The 16756-nt window shown below is 33.5% G+C and overlaps 1 non-coding gene and 1 pseudogene across 2 annotated transcripts; both read left to right on the top strand.

Annotated features, from left to right (window-relative positions):
* LOC145573487 (small nucleolar RNA R71) lies at nucleotides 1-107 on the top strand. The gene has a single exon (XR_014097496.1). It is a non-coding gene; the product is annotated as a small nucleolar RNA R71 (small nucleolar RNA).
* A 5798-nt stretch (nucleotides 108-5905) lies between these two features.
* LOC145572406 (tRNA-splicing endonuclease subunit Sen2-1 pseudogene) lies at nucleotides 5906-8491 on the top strand (annotated as a pseudogene). Its single transcript, XR_014096829.1, has 2 exons — nucleotides 5906-6062; nucleotides 7622-8491. The product of XR_014096829.1 is annotated as a tRNA-splicing endonuclease subunit Sen2-1 pseudogene (transcript).
* The last annotated feature ends 8265 nt before the right edge of the window (nucleotides 8492-16756 follow it).

Here is a 16756-nt window from a genome sequence, read left to right as displayed (position 1 = left end):
AAGTTATGGTGGGGACACTCCCTCTGCAGATCCTTGAACCTCTCCCAAGCCTCATATAATGCTTCATCTGGCTCCTGGGCAAAGTTCTGAATGACACTTCTTAGTAAAGCTGTTTTCTCTGCAGGGTAATATTTGTTATAAAAATTTAAAGCAAGAGTCTCCCAGTTAGTAATACCAAGTGCAGTTCTATTCAAACCATTAAACCACAATTTAGCTTTTCCACATAAAGAAAAGGGAAAGAGAATCTCCCTGATCTGGTCCTGCGTTACCCCATTCTGCCGAATAGTATTGCAGTATTGACAGAAATCTGCAATGTGAAGATTAGGATCTTCACCCTTAGCTCCACTGAATTGCTTTCTTTCTATCATCGTTATGAACTGGGGCTTGATTTCGAACTGGACTCCCGCGATATCTGGTCTGGGGGAAAGGTGTGAAAAATCCATCAGGGACGGTTGCGAATAATCGCTGAGCTTCTTAGGTGCAGTCATCTCTGATTCTGAATCTGAAGGAATTTCCGAATCACTAGAATCAGGTGGCGAATCTCTAGGAATGTCATTACTCCCAGAACCCGCCTGGATTTGTCTATAAAGATTCTTCTGTCTATGAAAAGAGCGCTCGATCTCAGGATCGAATGGAATGTAACCTGATCTGGAACACCTGGGCATAAACAGAGAACTAAAAAGACAGATATGAGAACTTCCCCAAAGAACTAATGTCCTTTGAGGCAAAAGAAAAAAATAATCTAGACTACAAAAACAATTAGAAATAAAAATAAAACCGTCTCCCCGGCAACGACGCCAAATTTTGACAGGGTAAAGTCGTATCCCCTAATCAAAAATATTACCTAAATCCTCTAACAAAAGTAGATAGGGAAAAAGGGTCGAACCACAGGGAAACAAGTCAATTTATTCCTAATTAATTAAAAGTAATCTAAATTATTAAGTAATAATTTGTTGTTATTAAAGATCTATACTACGAAGAATATGAGCAGGGAGAATAAAATAGGAGAAATCAAATATTAAAAGACCTAGGGTACAGGTTCACTAATAAACAACATTCCAGGGTAAAACATAATAATCAACCATTAACGCATCAATCAATCAGATCATAAAGGGCCTTCGCTATGTATTACAATCACAGAGTTAATTTACAGGTATTAAATCTCATCTCTCGAATCTCAACTTAACCATTTATAAATTAGTCTGCCTATTGAAACTAAGCCTAAACATTAATTCTCATCTCTCGAATCTCGAATTAATATTGCTAAACTCATACAATTAAATCAGGCCTAATCTAATTGCATAGCATTAAATCAATCAATAGGAAATTAATTAAGCATTAACAATCAGCAATCATAATTTACCCCTTCATATTATTTATTAGATCCCCATAAACCCTAGAAAGTAAACTACTCAGACATGATTAGAAATAAACTAAACAAAGCAATTAAACAAGTCATAAGGAATTGAAGGAATAAAAATACTGAAATTAATAAAATAGAAATCGTACCGAATCGACGGAATTACAAACGGAGTTTAAGAACAAGAGAAAGAGTAAAGGTTTAGAGAGAGAAAATCTAAGTAGAGAGAGAAAAGTAGTAAGAGTGTGTAAAAGAAGTCCTAAACTTACTTAAATAAATTACATCCAAAATACTAAGCAAGAAAATTCTACGCTAAACAAAACTAATCGGAGCCTAAACAAACCCCCTAAAACTCGCGCCTGGTCGAGCGTCGTACCGCCCGGCCGGGCCCGCCTTTTTGTTGCTAAAATCACCTCTCGCGCGCGGTCGGGCGCGTGCTCCGGGCGCGATGTTCTTCTCTTCTTTGCTCGCCCCGCCCGGCCGGGCGCGCCTTCGGGCGAGGCCTTATGGCCCCGGGCGGAGCTCTTGGGCACCAATAATGGACTTTGATTGGGCCTTTACTCCTAAGCCCAATCGGATTTCCTCCTTGGGTCTTTGAACTCGGTCTAAACGCCTCGGGATTTCCAATACCGAGCCCTTAATCACCGATTTGCTTCTTCTAACCGGCCTTGGGCTTCAATCAGTGGTCGTGCACCTCTAATGCTCGTAGTCGCTACTCGAAAATCCGGGAAAATGCTCCAAAAGTGCAATTTCCTACAAAACTCAACCAAAACTACGAAAACACTAGAAAACACAAATTAGTAATAAAAATGGCTCGAAAGAGCCAAAAACACTACTAATTATGACCAAGGGACGGGGGTAAATCACTATATAAAATGGACATATTAATAGTAAATGTTCATTTTACCGGCGACCTCCGCCAGAGCCATTAAGAACTGCCTTATAAAGGTTATATCTTAGGCCCAAATATGCATTTAGCTAGCCTTAATCGTACATCAGTGATTGGGTCAAGCCTAATATTTAACTTAATGTGACAATCACCTGTTACTAATAGCTGGTCTAGAGACTAGCTATATAAATATAGTCCCTCGCTGACGCATACATGACGTCAGCAGGTCACATGTTCAAATCAGATACAAGCCTCTTTTAAAAGGAAAAAAAAACATTTTTCTTTTGTAAAAGCTATCATACCCATTTTCTCTGTCTACCCATCACTTTCTCTCTCTAACCATCATTTTTTCTCTCTATTTCCTCTCAAAACCAACATAATCTATCAAACTACAAAAGTTTAGAGATCAAAATGACATGTATAAACATGGATATTCGAGATGAAAGTAGAGCAACATCTAAAGAATATGAAAACGACTTTGAAAAAAACGGTAATTTTGCAATTTTTTTTGTACTAGTAGCATAATTATTTAATTACAAGCTAGACTTTTTGTAGCAATTTTATTTGATTATTATGGAGGAATTTTGCCAAATTTCGTTGCAATTTTGGTTGATTTTATCTACATTTTCAATTTTGATTAATTAATTACATTTAATAGTATGAAAATTGTGAACATTAATATTATAAGAAAGAACATCTGATATTACAAGAATGAACATCTGATATTACAAGAATGAACATTTTGCCAAATTGTGAACATTAAGAATGAACATTTGATATTATAAGAATGAATGCCTGATATTACAAGAATGAACATTTTGCCAAATTATGAATATTAATATTATAAGAATGAACATCTGATAGTATGAAAATGAACATTTAATTTAGAAAGAAATAATATCCTATAGCAAAAAAATGTTCATTTTTGTTATATTAAAGTGTGAACATTAATATTATAAGAATGAACATATGATAGTATGAAAATGAACATTAATTTTATAAGAATGAACGTTTGATAGTATGAAAATGAACATTTAATTTTGTAAGAAATAATATCCTATAGCAAGAAAATGTTCATTCTTGTTATATTAAATGTTCATTTTTACAATAAGGGATCAGCTATGAAAACGTTCATTCTTGTTATATTAAATGTTCATTTTTACAATGAAAGACCAGCCAGATATGGCTGGTCTTGGGACCTGCTAAAAATTTGCGGACAATCACAATGTCAAGTTCAACTAAAGGTGAATAGGTGATCATGAGCTGAGTCGGGTCAGGACTAAATTTTGGGCTAAAAAACACTGTCCTAAACCAATATTTGTCGGGTCGGGCTGTTTTTAATCAAGTACAACCCATCAGTGTTCAATTCTTATCTACCAAGTCTCGAAATTAATTTCACTAAATTTTGGGCTAAAAAACACTGTCCTAAACCAATATTTGTCGGGTCGGGCTGTTTTTAATCAAGTACAACCCATCAGTGTTCAATTCTTATCTACCAAGTCTCGAAATTAATTTCAAACTCATAAAACGAGTAAACGTTCTTCCAATTAATAAGAGGGATAAGCATTCTTCCAATTCATAAAAATATTCGTGAGGACTGAGGAGTGGACGTTATTCCAATTCATAAGTGAAGTTGACGTTCTTCCAATTCATAAGAATTTGATCAAATTAGACATGTACATGGTCAGCTCATGGCTCATGTGGGCATACTTTAGACAAAACAAGCTATAAAACATACGAGGAGGAAGACAATACAATCATACAGAGATGATTTGATCGGAAAATAAAACAGGGAAATATTTCCAATATATAGCAAAAAAAAAAAAAAAAAAAAAAAAAAAACTAACGAACATTCCGAAAACATGAAAGAGTATAAACGGTAATTACACTGATTTACGCATAAATTTAATATGCATTTTCAAATTAATACTAGTACGGACTACGGAGTACCATTTTAAAATATCCGTGAAGAGTCAATGTTAAATTTTTAATAGGGCCTTTATATTTCAGTGGCACATAGGCCCTATGCGCCAATACTTTTCCGCCTCAAAACACTTATAAATTCTTATGTGCACCCTGGTCCATCTAGAATAGATGGGACCACATATTAAAACGCCACCCATATACAAATAAAACGTAGAATCTCTCTTCACTTCTTCTTCCTTCTTCTACTTCCTGCCATCTTTACTTTTTTTTTTTTTTTGTTAATATTTTGTTTCCTTTTTTTTTTTTACAGAATCTCTCTCTCTCTCTTTATTTTTTTTATCTGATCTCTTTTTATTTCTTTCTCTATTTTAATTTATTTGTTTTTTTTCAAATTCTTTTTTTCTCTCTCCTCTATTCTTTTATTTTTTTTTTCCATTAATTTTTTCCATTGATTTTCTGCATTTAACGTGATGGAAATTGTCAATATTCCTGAAGAGATTAATCCAGGTTATGAATTCATTGTGATCAATGTTAATTTATTTTTGTTTTTGAAATGAATTTGTGGATGAAATTATTGTTTTAATTTCTATTGAATTTGTTTAAACTAATCTGATCGATTTCAATTCGTAATTCATTATGATCGATTAATTGATATTTTTTATTGTTCTTATTAATTTGATTGATTAATTTAGTAAAAAAAATTCGAACATCCAAATTTTGAACATTTAGTAAAAAATTATGAACATTTAGTAAAAAAAATCCGAACGGAACATTGAAAATTATGAACATTTAGTAAAAATATCTGCACAATCGCAATGTACCACGCCTATACTTTTGAACATTTAGTAAAAAAAAATCTGAACGATTGCAAATTTTGAACATTTAGTAAAAAAAAATCCGAACTGAATATCGAAAATTTTGAACATTTAGTAAAAATACTTCAACGATCGCAATGTACTACGCCTATACTTTTGAACATTTAGTAAAAATATTTGAACGATTGCAAAATTTGAACATCTAATAAAAATATATGAACAATCGCAAAGTATCACGCCTTTACTTTTGAATATTTAGTAAAAAAATTTGAACAACTGAAAATTTTGAACATTTAGTAAAAAAATCCGAACATCGCAAATTTTGAACATTTAGTAAATATATCTAAACAATCGCAATGTACCACTGCACGCCTTGAAATCGATCGGATTAGCTTCAACAATTCATCTTCATCACTACATGTAGAATAATTTGTCGAGTCTCTAAAAATTTCTGTGAAAATAAACAAATTACTACTCTTAACTCAAAATACCGCTCTTAAATTTAATTGTATTTGTAAAAAACTTAAGAATTTTGCATAAATTTATGTATATTATACAAAATTTAAACGAATTTAAGTATTGTTTACACAAATTACCTTTTTTCTGGAGAACAGAGCATGAGCTTCTATGGTTTATTTTAGTTTTTTTAGTGAAAGAAAAAAATAGAAAGAGAAATGATAAGAGAGTTTATGCGTGTGTAAATGGAGAAATAAGGTGATATGTTGCAGCTTTTTGGGTAAATCATGTCCGTGGGTTAGTAACTGATGTAAATCATGTGGGCTGTTTTTAAGCGTGTTGGGCCTGGTCCAGAGGGTCCATAGTAGACTAATTGCAAAACGCTCATTAACAAGATCGTTAAAAAAACCATCATGTGGAAGCACGAGATTAGTCGTCAAAAAAAATAAAAAAAAAAGTCGAGATTACTCTGTTAACTCATGAAAGCATTACAGTAATAGTGTAATACTGCTCCATTCAGGCTTCAAGCTTTTCACTTTTTGATGCACCCTTTCACTCTTACTCTCTCCTCTCCATTGAAGCATACTCGGAAATCTCCATTGAACCACCTTCTCAGGTATGATTCATTTTCTTTTTAAAATCATCGAATTTAATTTTTACAATCTAGGGTTTAGTTTCACACAATCCCAATTCAATTTGTATTGCGTCAGATGATTAATTGATGATATGAAAGGTTATTTGTTGGTTAATCTATTAATTATCATAGAAATACAGGGGTTAAAATTTTAATTTTTTTAAATACTCAATTGATTTAGGAATAACATTGATATTCAATGTTCTCCCTTTGGGTTAGGCCTTAGACTTGAATTTGATTAATTAAGATTAGTTTCGCATCCAAATTTGTTGTATGTGAATATGATTGAATTGATTTCTCTAATTGCTGTATTGCTAATGCACATAATGGTTGAGATATTATTGGATTTTTAAGTTTATGCATGCTTTTTTGTGTTAATTGATTAAAATTAAGTTGGATTATGTATAAATTAGGCTCTAATCAAACTTATAGAACATCATATTAGAAATTCGAAATCAAAAGCATATGTCCCAATGACATGGGAGATGGGTTGTTATATGATACTGTAATTACTCTTTTAGAGAATGACATGTTTATGAATGTAAGCCCTTGATTAGATTATGAATTGGTTACTAAATATGTAAACTTGTGACGAACCTTGGTATTAGATTTTTCGAGTTGTAATTTAATTTGAATACTTGTATATATTAGTATATTACTATGGACTTTTTTTTGAATCAATTAGTATGTTAATTATTGAGCTATTGGTTGTAATTACTACGTCCTTACCCCCCTCTTACATAATTTTGGATCTGCATGTGATTGTCAAAGTAGTCAATTTAGGGTTCTTCTAAGGTGAATTATTGAGCTATTTGTTGCACTTACTAAAGTTATGTAAGATTATAATGAGCAATCTTGTTGCTATTATTTTGCTAAATTGCTATGTGCACTTTATATTGGTGTTATTAAGCGAGAAGGATTTTATGTGCACTTTATGTGATTATTGCCTTATTGGAGCCTACTTTGATATTAGAGTCAGATTTGATTGCTAAGGTGTTGTAGGCTCTTGTTTATGACCTTTACATTAGAATGGAAATATGAAATGAACAGTTTTTCCCCCAGGGCAGCTGCCCTGCTTCCTGGATCAGGGACAGGGACAGGGACAGGGATAGACCTAGGCATAAGGCGTGCTTGAACCTGTTTTGCTGAAGAGTAGTTTGTAAGCCAATAGTCTGACTGCTGAAGAGTTTATCCTTAGCATGCCTCATCTCTTCAATACTGCAGTTACGAAACATAAGCTAAGATGATGAATAACTACTCCTTTTAGTGAATTACCTACTAAATAGTAAAACAACTGAAGTATAACCCAAATTTTTCTTATCTTTGTCTTAGGATTTGTTAGGGAGGGGGTTACCAATTGAGGCCCTTGTCTATTGTTTGACTTGATGCATGAATTGTGATAAAGATCCTCTTTCTTATCTTAATTAGTTAAAAAAATATGCATTGGCTTTGCTTGAATGCCTTACTGCTTGTCATTGTGAAAAATTATGCTCTTGCTGACCACCATGTTAGTTACTCAATATTTTTCTTTCCATTTACAGCTAGATTGAAATGGATGTGAGTTCAAGTTTACGATCATCAAGCTGACATTAGAATTTGTTGATGCACATGACTGAATTCTTGTTCTGAATAGAAGAAATGGGTCCGCGGTGGAAAGGGAAAGATGCGGAAGCAAAAGCTTTTGCTGAACCAATGTCGGGAATAGTTTCAGCACTTCAATCATCTCTAGCCACATCAGAATGCAGCGGATCTATATCTGGATGTAGGGTGCTTTTTGAAGCAAATACAGAACAATCTGAACTTCTAAACCGTGCATGTTTTGGCCAGGTTATTGTAACCAGCCAAAATGATCAACATTGGTATGAATTTACTTTACAAGAAGCTTTTTACTTATGTTTTGCATTGAAGTGTTTGAAGATTGTGGGAGACGACGGTGTTGTGAAAACTTTTGAGGACCTGTGGCAATTCATGATTTCAAAAGTTGAAATGTTTCCAGAGTATTTCAAAGCATATGCCCATCTAAGAATGAACAATTGGGTAGTTAGGTCGGGATCCCAATACGGTGTTGATTATGTTGCTTATCGCCACCATCCAGCTTTGGTCCATTCAGAATATGCTGTCCTTGTACTATCCGAGAGAAATGAGAACTCCAGTGGACGGCTGAAGTTGTGGTCTGATTTGTATGGTACAATTCGGCTGTGTGGTGGTGTTGCTAAGACTTTGCTAGTTTTACATGTCCTAGGCATTAGTAAAGACAACTCTCCAGTGTGTTTGGAGAAATATGAAATAGAACCTGGAATAATCTCTAGATGGATTCCAGAGCAAACTCGTGAAAAGAAAACAGATTCTAAAATTTGTGGTGAAGCTAAAACGCATACTTGATATTTGATTTTTTGTTCTTTTTTTTTTCATGATAACAATAGCATACTTTGTTTTGGATTTTGCTACGTTATTTAGTAACTTATAGTCCTGTTTTTTTACATGGGTATGAAAGAGGTCGAAGCACCCTGTCTGCTTAGCATCATTTGCATTGATCTCATATGTCCATACATTTGTAATGCTGACAGCCATTCAGCAGCTTCATTACTTGTCTGCTTGTCGAGCTTGATGCTCACCTATTTGTTGTGAGAATTCGATATAGAATGTACTCATCAGGAGCTGTATGAAGATTGATACTAGGATCCAGAGGTTTTCCGTTGATAGGTAGGCTCTCTAATCGGCCTCCATCCAAGGTGTGCCATACTTGTAGCGTTCTAAAGAATGTTCACTGTTGTAAGTTTGTACAATTCGCATATCAAGCTAGAGTGTGTGAAATTGAAACGTAGAAGGTCAACTAAACTTCAGGTGGAATTGGTTTAGAAAATTTTGAGGAGCCTGCATCACACATGTTTTACTGCAACAGCAACCATCCTGACTTTCCCCTTAGCTACCTGTGAATAATTGTTCAGATAATCAAGATTGTAAAGAACAATATCTATGTCTTTCCACACTACTCTTATCTTCCCTGAGCACGATAAGGGGGGCGGGGTGGGAGGGAATTGATGGGATAAACATGGCAAAAAAGAACTAAGGGTCTGTTCTGTTCAGATTATTTTCAGTTCAGTCCAGTTCAACTCTAATAAGTTTATTTCAGTTCAATTCTTAATTTTCTTCTCTCATAAAATATTCAATTCAGTTCATTTCAGCTCAAATAAGTTCAGTTCAGTCAATCAGAACAGGCCCTAAATCATGTCTCATGGAAATATGGAATAATGAAGCAATTTTCACCCTGATGCTTTGGGACTAAAAAGACATGTAAGGGTAAGAACAAAAACAGAAGTGAAAGATGAAACTAAGTATTGCAGAACTTCCGTATATTGAAATCTTTGCTTTGGTATCTTACACTTACCACTGGGTTTCATGTATTAAGATGATATATTGGGAAGTTTATATTGCTGGGAAGTAGTTTGGTCAAAGGAAGCACTCATGTAACAGACCTTAGAAAGATTAATAATATGACATTTTTCTAATACCTCAATTGTGTACTCCCTCTACTTGTGCAATTTGTCTACTTGACTATGAGGTGTCGGTCTTGAGAGAAGACAACCCTTTTATTTATTTATTTATTTTTTTTTGAGAACGAGAGTAGACAATCCTAATTTCTTGTATCTTTTCTTCAGAAGAAAAAAAAAAAAAAAAAACCAACTGCTTGATTATCTTTTCAATAAATTATTTAAGAAGAATAATAGAATATCTCCCAAAAAAAAAAAAAAAAAAAAAAAAAAGAGAGAGAGAGAGAGTTTGATAATGCTTTATAAATTAACCTAGAGTCATAAAGCAGAGAATCATGCTCGACACAGTCCAAGCATGGGTATAAAATAGTGGTAAGTTTCAACCCTTTTATCATAAATAATTTTAATCTTCTTCGACAACATAATTAGGCTTATAATATATGAAGTATATATTGTCTTAAAGCTCATCTAAATGCCTTGATCCTCATGTTCATCCACAAATGTTCAAAATGCTTACAATCATATGAAATTGTTATGAATATATAAATTGTTATATACTACGTATATTTTAATTGGTTTGACAAACTAAGTTGTAAATTAAGAAATCAATCTTAATGCAAGAAATCTTCTCTACCTGTTACAAAGTTTGACATAACTCTTATATTAGTGAATTCTTATATTGAAATCTTAAGAATAGTGTGCGGATATTTATACCCTAAAAATTTCGCATTGCGCGGGTTAGCTACTCTACTAAAAAGAAATTTTACACATAGGGTTCCGGCTGAACATTCCTTCTCCAAGTTTCAACTAAACCTTGCTCAAACTTTTGGGCGGACTACTTCATCAAAACCATTGCACACTTTTATGGCCTACTTATGCTCTGCACCATATATCCAATCATGCACCAAAGTAGAGCATTCGAGACACGCATACTGTTGGGCCTAGGTTAGCCATCTTGACGGGTCACACGCACACTTCACTCCACATTAGTATGATATTGTCCGCTTTAGACCTTACCCGCACAAATTTGTTTTTGAACACCTTCCCAAAATGCCTCATACAAATGGAGTGTGCACTCACTTATAAGAAGCTCTTCACCTCCTTACTCCTTCCATGTGTGACTTGGGATGAACTATCCCAACAAACATTCCCTCAGACCAAGGACCACATAACTCATGGCCTCCCCTCCAGAGAAACTATCTTGCATCGCCGCTATCACCACAGTCCACGGAACACGCCGCATGAGCCACAATATCAAGAGGACTATCGACGCAAGGCACCACAATTGCGAGGTCACACATTTGAGGAAACCATCCCACACACATAACGCTTGTGTTTGTCTCGCCGAACCATCGGCTCTGATACCACTTGTTAGGCTCAAGTCACCCACCTTGACGGGTCGCACGCACACTCCACTCCATATTAGTATGATATTGTCCGTTTCGGGCCTAACCCGCATGAATTTGTTTTTTGGCGCCTTTCCAAAAGGTCTCATACTAATGGAGTGTGCACTTACTTATAAAGAGTTGTTCATCTCCTTACTCCTTCCATGTGAGACTTGGGATGAAATACCCCAACACATATAACATAAAACACCAAATAATCAATATAAAAGCAACACTGTACAAAACGACCGACATACTACATACATGTAATGATGTAAATCAGTAAGTTAAATAACGCAAATCCTCTAATGTTAGATAAAACCCATTCAAATGTAAAACGAAATGATGCTAGACTATGGAAATATCATACTTCATATGTGACAAATTCTATAATGTATAAATGATATCTTATCACAAGCATGGTGATGGTGCTACGAATATTGTCAATTTGTCATAATGTGTAGGAATTCAAAAAAAACTAAACTCTCTTTCAAAAGACATAAGCCACGTAAACTCTTGGTAGGGATGTTAAACATATATAGTGCATAAATTGGACCCCCAATTTCCTAATAATCCAATACATGTAATCACACTATACCATAGATAAAGAATTTTAAGAAATAATTAATATAAAAAAAAAAAAAAAAACAAAGGCTACTACCCCATCTATGCGAGATTACAAAAGCGTATAACAATATAGTCCATAGGGAAATTTGAAACAGTTTATACACCACAAACTTGAAAAAATCTCTATCTCCATATTAGTCGTAACACTTTGATCTGCATAGTATTTTACTATTAAATATTTTGATAAACCAGATCATATCTTCTTAAGTGATTGTTTATAGTAGGATATTTTGTTTGATGTATTTTTTTAATTGAATTGGCTTCATATTCTTTAAAGTTTTATAGACTACTAGTAAATAAAGTGGTTCCATAATAAGTGAGAGAAATAATTACAAAATTTAAGGCTCGGGCTTTTAATAGAAATATTGCAAGTAATTTAGGATCAATTTATTATAAGAAAAGTAATGCAAGTAATTTGGAACAAAAAGAGTACTCCCTTCGTTTTTTAAGAATCGCTCCATTAGCACTTTTTGCACTAATTAGTTGCTTGGGCTACTTTGACTAATGTTTGAGATTTATACATAAAAAAAAATATATAATCTTGCGGGTACTTGTTGAAACCATCTCAATGAATAAATTATTAAACTTCAATTATTATAATTTATACTTATTGATAATTAAAAAATTTATTGGTCAAATATTTACATTGACACATGTTCCTAGGCCGGAGAAATGGAGCATTTATTTATAAAAAAATTGAAAGAATGTTTTCTCATAATATCTCCCCTTTCCCTATTTGGCAAAAAATATCAGCCCTTACCACTAAATCTTCTTACTATATATAGAGATAGCTTTACACGGTTTAAATGCATATTTTCTCAACAAAACAACCCTCAACTCAAACAATCATACAAAATGTATCATCTTAAGACCCTTGTATTCATCTTTCTCATGCTCAACATGCTACTTACCCCATCTCTAGCTCGCCATAATGCCGCCTTTGGCGAAAGCAAAGGACAGAAAATGGAGAAAATAGCGGTAATAATATCATTACCACCCTCCTCAGAGTCCTCACCCTCACCTTCAGTAGAAGCAGCTGACACTCAACTCAATGAGGAGACAACAACTGGCGCCACGGGCTCGGCTCATGGCCAGAACTGGTCTTACGGTTGGGGCTGGACATCAGGGCCTACTAGTGGTTCCGGATACGGTTATGGTTCAGCCCAATCCCCTAGTGAATCCAAATATTCACCTGGTGCTGGGTCTGGGTCCGGGTCAGGGTCTGGCTCTGGGTCAGGATCAGGATCCGGGTCAGGGTCCGGGTCTGGATCAGGGTCCGGGTCCGGGTCTGGATCAGGGTCTAGGCCTGGTCCAGTCCCTAGTTCTAGAAACTAATATGAGAACCGGTCACGACTAACGAGGCGGTGGTGTGGGTGGAGGCAGTGAAGTGGCGGAGGAGATGGGTATGAAATGGAACCCTTTCAAAGTTGAAATCTTGGCTATATGGATAATATTGTATGCATGCACTCAATTTAAATACGAAGTACTGTATGTATTATGCATGTCACTTGAGTGCTTTCGTGCATCATCAATAAATCATGATATGTATTAAATTTTTACATGTACTCTTTTCTGTAAATTCAAGTTGAATTTGAACGTATGTATTTCCTATTATTATATTGTTTAATTGTATATCTTGCAACACTTTCTATTTTTTTGTTTACCAACAAATAATTTAACAATAATTAGTTTGTGTACGTACTAATGCACTTTAGTGGGGATTATAAAAGTATATAACTACGGAGTATTGAATTTATATATTTACAATTTATTAATATTTTCTTTTTACTAATAGTAATGTTGTAGTTCATAATGGTAAAAAATTAAATATAATATTTTTCAATTTGATTTTAAAATTGAAATTGAACTTCTTCTGATCTATCTCGAACTCGCTTTTAAATCCGTACATATTTATTACAAATACTAGGTTAGTCTTGTGCAATGCACGGTTTTAGCAATAAAAGTTTTGCACTTATATATATAATATAAATAATTTAAGAAAAACATAGTAAATAATGGTCTCTCTTGTTAGATAAATTGAGCTAAAAAATGATGTTAAATATTCAAAATTAAAATAAAATATATGAAATGTTAGCATTATATCAACTTAGTTAATAAATTTATTCATAAAAGCTTTTAGAAAAATTTATAATTAATTTACCTTTTCCAAACATTAGCTTTATTATCTTGAAATGAATATATATATGTCTTTTAAAAGATTGGAGGGAAATTTTTTAAGTAAGAAGCTGACACATAACAGTGGTGATGTCAGCGGTAATTATTTTAGTATTAGTTATAGATAGATTATAGATTTGCCAATCAATTTTTTTATTGGAATTATTAAAGTATTTTGTGGTATGTATAATTATTGACAAAAAAAATAGTATTGATATTAAAGAGAAATATTTATTATATTTTATTTTACTTTTGAGATTCTGATGTCCATTTTTGGTTGTCTCTTGGTAGTAATTAAAGTCTCTACCCTATGTTTTATAGCTTTTTATGTCTTCTTTTTTTAAAATGTCATGTTTTATGTGTTTGTTGGCTTTAAAGGGAAAATCTAGTGGCTTCATTATTTAGAAAAGTATTAATGACTTACAACATGGTCAACATCACAATTTACAAATCAAACCAACATATTATCAAATTAATATATATTATTAATTAATTATACCATGCACAAAGTATAACCACTTATATTATTAAAAAAAACGCCTAATTAAATAATATTATAAAATAACTATGATCAAAGCTACAAAGTATTAGTATTATGTATATACATAGCGTAGACCTGACAATCCTGACCCAGACCCGATGATTCGATCCAAATGACCCGACCCATGATTCGAAATCGACCCGAAATCAGTGACTCGAAATTGACCCAAAACCCGACTCATACCCGACCCGAAGTGAAAATGACCCGACCTAGACCAGAAACCCGAAATGACCCAACCCGAAACGACCCGACCCGAGATGACCGACCCGAAGTTGACCCGAGACCCGAAACGACCCGACCCGAAGTTGACCCGAGACCCGAAATTGACCCGACCTTTAACTTGAATTAATTGACCCAAATAGACTCGAAACCCAGAGTGACCTAAACCAAAATTATCTTATACCTGAAATGACCAGAATCTATTTAAGTTAAAGACTTGACCTTAGCAAACCGAAATAGAAAAAAACCGGCAATTAAATTGAATTAATTGACCCAAATCTATTTAAGCTAAAGGATTTTTTTTATCTTCCTATTTTTTTTTTTTTTACTTTTATTTTTGTTTTTCTATATTTTAGAATTTAGTCACTTTACCTTTTACTTATGGAAATTTGGAGGGAGTATTCCCGCTCATAATTAACCTCTTGTCCTCATAATGAAATACTTTTGGAGTTTTAGCCATTTGGGGGGAAGAATTTCCCACAATTTTAACCAAGTTAAAACTTTTATTTTGTTTCCCTATTGAATTTTCACTTTTAAGTTGTAACTTTGTTAAAATTGAAATTTTGAAAATTTTTGATTCATCAACAAGTGTGTCCGTAATCTTACATCTGAATATGAGAATATTTCACTTAATTAATAATACCTCCGTTTTTTTTAGTTGACCATTTTGACTTTATTCACACACTTCTCTTTGACCGTATTTTGTGTTTTATATGTAATGAAAAATGTAGTCATGTAGGATCTTGAGTTCTTTAATTAATTGGATAGTAGATAGGTAGATAGATACAAGCATAGTTGCATAAATGCAATAATTCATAATTCATTAGTTCATTATATACTAATAGTGATGAGACATCCTATGAAGTAATTTAAACCGGAGAGTCGGAGACTGAGCTATTAAGTAGCCCAGAAAAAGTTTAATCTAATCCTATCAAGTTTGAATTTGAGATCAAATTACCTTCAATAAGAAAAACCTTATTATGAGTTTCGTTTGAAAAAACTTGAACAAGAAAAACCTAATTATAAGGTATAAGTCGCATAACTCAATTTGTTAGAGCATCCCTCTTAGTTTTAGGAGATCCTGAAATTGATTCTCAATCTAAACACCAAAAAAATAAAAAAAAAAAATAAAAAAATAAAAAAATAAAAAAAATAACAAGGTCAATAAAAGTCAAACAATTACTATATTTCATTAAAAAAGTAGCCTTAATAAATGTAGTGAGTTTTTCGTCAATAAATAAATAAATATATATACTGAGTTGAATTTAACCCAATGCATTGACCCGACTCGAAGTTGACCCGAAAATTGAACCCGAAAATTGACCCGACCCGAACTGACCTGACCCGAAAATTGACCCGACCCGACCCAAACTTGATCCGAAGTGTTGACCCGATACCCGACCAGACCCGATTATCAGTCGACCCGAAATCAACCCGAAACGATCCGACCGGACCCAAACATGACCCGATAACTTTTTGGCCTGAACTTGACCCGACTCGAAATGACCCGACCCATACCCGACCCGAATGACCCATTTGCCAGGTCTAACATAGCGTCCCTCAAACAAAAATGTATATACATAGCGAAATACTGTTGCAACTAAGGAAATGGATGAAATATGTAACAGCTTGCATGCTTAATATTATCTTTGATGTAGATATTGTAGCTATCTTAGCAAACTATTTATCAAAATAGCAATTTTCAAATTTTAAAATCCACAACGACCACAAGTAGCCAAAACAACTTGGATTGCGTTAACCATTGGATTACGATATACAAAGTATTTTCTTTTTCCTCCCATGAATCATCTTTTTTAAGACAATCCATAACATTGTTACTAACCTCTCCTAGATAAGTATATAAATAATTGAATAAATAATAATCGTTACTCATGTCCACTAATAATTTAATTGGATTAAATTAGTTTATCTTCCAATGGCATAAGTAAAAACATTAGGAAAATTTTCTTTGACATTCTATCTATATACATTATATGTGTTATACATGTAAGTACTACAGATAGGTCTCTTAATTTCTAATTAGATCATACTTCCTCTGTTTCTTTTTAATTAACGCGTTTCTTTAGTCATATTTGTCAATGCACATATTCAACCATTAATATATTTAATTACCGATAAGTAAAAATTATAAAAAGTTGATATTTTAAAAATATATATCGTGACGAACTAACAAGATCCACATGATTACGTATAAAGCAAAACATGGTTAAAAGGGAG

This window comes from Chenopodium album, chromosome 12, assembly GCF_948465745.1.
Source record: "Chenopodium album chromosome 12, dcCheAlbu1.1, whole genome shotgun sequence".
Taxonomy (NCBI): domain Eukaryota; kingdom Viridiplantae; phylum Streptophyta; class Magnoliopsida; order Caryophyllales; family Amaranthaceae; genus Chenopodium; species Chenopodium album.
This window is presented reverse-complemented; position numbering and strand designations above follow the sequence as displayed.